The 4,516-nt window shown below is 52.0% G+C and overlaps 1 protein-coding gene across 1 annotated transcript in view; it reads right to left on the bottom strand.

Moving 5' to 3' along the window:
- Nucleotides 1-461: 461 nt before the first annotated feature.
- The window catches only part of EIF3K (eukaryotic translation initiation factor 3 subunit K), a 25,259-nt gene continuing 21,204 nt past the window's right edge, over nucleotides 462-4,516 (bottom strand). The window contains exon 9 of the mRNA XM_021706987.1: nucleotides 462-493. The gene's annotated coding sequence lies outside the window, so the exon portion shown is untranslated. The remainder of the gene's footprint in view (nucleotides 494-4,516) is intronic.

The raw sequence follows: 4,516 nt of genomic DNA, 5'->3' as shown, positions 1-4,516 counted from the left end.
GTTCACTCATTTTTTGCCCTTCCCTCCTCCCTTTCAAAAAAATAAAGGCAGCAGCAAGGGAACCTTTTTTTTTTGGAGTTGGAGTACAGTGGCACCAGCCTCGACCTGCTGGGCTCAGGTGAGCCTTCTGCCTCAGTCTTCTAAGTAGCTGGAACTACAGGCACACGCTACCACACCCAGCTTATTTTTTTTTTTTTATTTATTGTAAAGATGAGGTCTCACCAAGTTGCCCAGGCTGGTCTCAAACTCCTGAGTTTAGGCAATCCTCTTGCCTTGGCCTTCCAAAGTGCTGGGATTACAGACTTGAGCCACTGGACCCGGCTGGGAATCATTTTTTTAAAGAACAACTCTAAGATTTGGTCAAAGGCTTGTACAATTCCCAGCACACTATAAATCAGTATAGTAAAAGCCTAAAGTGTTCATCTTAATAGTCTCAAATATCTTGGGCCTTCCCAAATCGATTCTTTTTTGGCTCCTGTCTCTTTGCTGTCACCTGCTAGACAGCACTGCCAGATAACTTACTCATACTAAGCACTCAGTTAACGCTAGAAAAGGGCGCTGCCTGGCCAAAGTCTGCCATGACTGGAGTATATGTTGAAATGGCAGAACTCCCCACTCCCGAGGCTTAGACTGGAATCCAGACGTGTTCTTGCTTCTCGGTCATCTGGTTAAGAGCATATCTTGAGAGTGCAGGCCTACATTTTAACAGACCTGACTCACTGCACAGCAGGAGTTTAACAGCACCACCAGCATCTGAGTATCCTTACACTGCTCCGAGGCTGTTTTCCTCCCAACACTTTCACTAAACTTTCCCCACAAGGTAACTGGCTGCTATTAAATGAAAGCTCTTAGCACCAGTCCCACCTGGAGGGTGAGTCCATTCTCCGAAGTCAAAGTAGCCTCCCTGTTGGTCTCAGAAGCTGGCACCAGGGAGGGTGTTTCAAAAGACAGAAGGCAATGCCTGGCCCACACCTTGGACCGCCTCAAATTCGGTGAAGTGGCAGAAGCCACTCCCAGCAGTGACCCTGTATGCCCAAGGACATCCTCCCCTCTTCTTCAGTCATTAGAAAAGTCGTGTTCGAACATATCTTGAGGAGAAAAGCGGGAGACAACAGAGTGCTAGCAACTGAGTTGCTTCCCCTGCCCCCTTTCCCAGAGGCCATATTTACAGTTTTGTTTCTAGATGACAATTGAGTTTGGTTACTTTTTTTTTTTTTGGTTAAGTTTGCTATTCAATTTTGAAAACAACTAAGAACCTGTTTGTCTCAGGCAGCTCCTAAGAGGCAAGCAATTAGAGTAATGGAACAAAATAACAGATGGCTACTTTGGAGCTTCCCAAGTCAGTTTAAAAAAAAAAATAGAAAAAAAAGCTGGGCGTGGTGGCTTACGCCTGTAATCCCAGCAGTTTGAGCGGTGGAGGCGAGAGGATTGCTGGAGTTCAGAGGTTCGAAACCAGCCTGGGTAACTTGGTGAGACCCTAATCTCTACAAGAAATCAAAAAAATTAGACAGGCATGGTAGCATGTGCCTGTGGTTCCAGTTACCTGGAAGGCTGAGGTGGAAGGATCACTAGAGCCCAGCAGGTCGAGGCTGCAGTGGCCATGAGCATATCCCTGCACTCCTGCCTGGGCAACAGAGTGAGATTTCTACTCAAAAAAGAAAAAAAGAAAGAACCTACTTGAAAAAAACAAAAAAAATTTAAAATTTTCAAATAATTAACTCACACCCATTACAGTCCAAACCAAAGGTCAGGGTCTAAACGCTGAGGCCCTGCAAACACTGATGTTTCAATGAACATGGGAGCTTAGCCAGCAAGGCATTTCTTTTTGCTGTGATAAAGTTCTGGCAGAGCCATCAAGAGATCTCACCTTTCCAGGGCAGAAGAGCCTACCAAGACCTCTTTCAGAAATTGAGAAAGGAAACTGTGTCCCAGACCTACATTTGCTTAAGAATTTGCTCAAAGTCCAGACCAGTATTTACTTCTCCATTCTCCCAGGAGAACACTTATGGCCTTCCCACATAAGAACTACAGCAGCTGGGCTTGGTGGCTCAGCCTATAATCCCACGCCTTTGGGAGGCTGAGGTGAGTGGATTACCTGAGCCCGTGGGTTCGAGACCCGCCTGGGCAGGAGACCTCATCTCTACAATAAATCAAAAAATCAGCCGGGCGTGGTAGCGCATGCCTGTAATTCCGGCTACTCGGAAGGCTGAGGAGGAAGGATAGCCGGAGCCCAGCAGGTCGAGGCTGCAGTGGCCGGAAGCGGCTACTGCACTCCAGTCTGGGCGACAGAGTGAGAATCCAACTCAAAAAAAACCAAAACAAAACAACACTGCGGCATCACCTATTCATGGGATAATGCCTGGGTTACAGGGGTCCCTAGAAATCAGAGCACAGGGTTCCAGGTAGAAACGAGACACACACCCCTCCTGCCTTTGGCCAATCCTTGTTTGATTCCTGGAAGAATTCAACTGTACCTATTTAAGGGCCTACAGCTGTCCTGGACACAGATGTTTAGAATATCAGGTATAGGACCCTCACAGGACTGCTGGCTCTCCCTGTTTCCGAGGGCTCAGCCTTGGAGAGACAAGAAGGGCAATCTGTCATTCACTAAAGCAACACTGCAATATAGAAAGGCCCAGCCTGCTGGGGTGGGGGCATTTTTCAGAAAGAAGAGAGAGAACAGCACAGATCAGTGTTTTCCTTTCCATTATTCCTTCTTCCACTTCAGAAAGGATCCCTACCCCATAGCAGGAAAGGGCAGAGGTGAAGCAAAGCTTTTTCCCCAAAGAACAGCTGAGTGTAAATATTTGCTGCAGTAGGTATCCAGCAGGACTTACTAGAATCTGGCCCTCACTGAGAATCCAAAGCAGCTGGTATAGTGGCTGCTGTGAGCCACCCTTCCCTCAACCTTGCCTGACCCTGGGGGAAGGGAGCTGGGAGACAAGCGAAGGAAGAATGACACATGGCAGCAAGGACTTGGGGTTCCAGTGAGCCCCGGTTCCCACCCAGGGCCTGAATGGTGCCCTGGCCTCACCCTGTGGGCAAGGGGAGACTACAGCCACGAACAGAACAGCACACACCCCCAACTCCCGGTAGGGAGTGGAACTGAGATAGAGGAGTCACTTGGGGAGTGGCAGGAAACAGGAAGGGAGAGAAAAGGAAGGTCCCCACCCCCATCACCTGAGGAAAAAAAGCACGAGGGGCATACACAGTTGGAGAAGACAGATGTCCGACACGCTCCAAACAACACTGGCTGCGGCTGCCTCCCAAACAAGGCAACTCTTAGTCTTCCAGGCGGGCCCTGCCTCAGGCCACTGTGGCTGAGAGACTAGTCCCTTCAACATGCACTTTCCCGCCTGCTATCCCCACGTGCCCACGCTAAGATAGGTGGGGCGGCAGATAAGGACACCACTCCCACCCCCAGTCCCTACTGAGAAGGAAATTCAAGTAACCTGGGTCATCTACCCAAGGTGACGCCAGGCCTCCCTACCTCGGGCGGCCTGGGAGCTGCTGCTCCTTCCACCCTTTCCCCTCCGGCCAGGAATGCCGCGGGAGCCCCAGGGCACCGACCGCACACCCTCAAGAGGCTTCCAGTCACCCTCCATTCAAACCCCTTCAGTCGGCCCCGGGTTCCAGAAAAATCTCCAGCAAACCCACTCCCCCAAAGACCCAACTCGATATACATCCATTGCAGAATCACTGAAGGGGGACCCCTCCCTCCCTTCTCCTTTTACAGGTAACAGAACTGCGCTGGGTCTTGTCCAAGGCCACAGAGCTAATCGGTAACAAATCTGGGAAGAAAACGCAGATCTCCCCGCACATGAAATGCCTCCAACTTCAAGTATCTCCCACCCACGTCACACACAGCCCTTCTGAACAGCCCCCACCGCACGCACACCCACTCGAGGCGCCTTTCCTGAGCTCTTCCTGAACACAGCTACCCCCACAACCACACGGGGTCACCCGCAACGCCTACCCCTGGGGCTCCCACTTGACTTCTGATCTCCCTCGAGCAACTGTGGGTCCCCCCCCCAAGGTGCTTCCACACCCCAAATCACCACCTGGAAACAGTCTGCTTTCAGACCCCTTCACCTGCCCCGTCTCCAAGAGAGACACACGCTTGGCGGACACTCTCAGCTCTGCCTCCCAGGACTCCCTCCTCTCCTCTCCCAACACACGCATTCTCCTATCCCCGGGACTGCCCCCCCCCAAATTCCTTCCCCAGCCTACCCGTCGGCGCACATTCCCTTCCAGACGAGGCTTTCATTTTCCTCGACTAACCTCCCTCCCACAATCGCCATTCCAGCTCCCGCCCGCCCCCCCCACGCTCACCTTCTCCAGGCCCCTCCAGCCCCCTGCGGGGCTTTTCGACCTCCCCTCAAGGCTCCAGACCCGCCCTCCTCAAGACACCCCCCATACCGTGACCCCCCCGCTCGGCGTCTCCATTCCTCTTAGGCCTCCTATCTCCCCCGTCTCTTCCCTCGGGGCGGGCACCCCACACAGATCGCACCCCCCG

This window comes from Carlito syrichta, unplaced genomic scaffold, assembly GCF_000164805.1.
Source record: "Carlito syrichta isolate Samal-C Ts95f unplaced genomic scaffold, Tarsius_syrichta-2.0.1 Scaffold316280, whole genome shotgun sequence".
NCBI lineage: Eukaryota > Metazoa > Chordata > Mammalia > Primates > Tarsiidae > Carlito > Carlito syrichta.
Note: the sequence above shows the minus strand (reverse complement) of the source record. Positions and strands in the feature narration are given on the sequence as shown.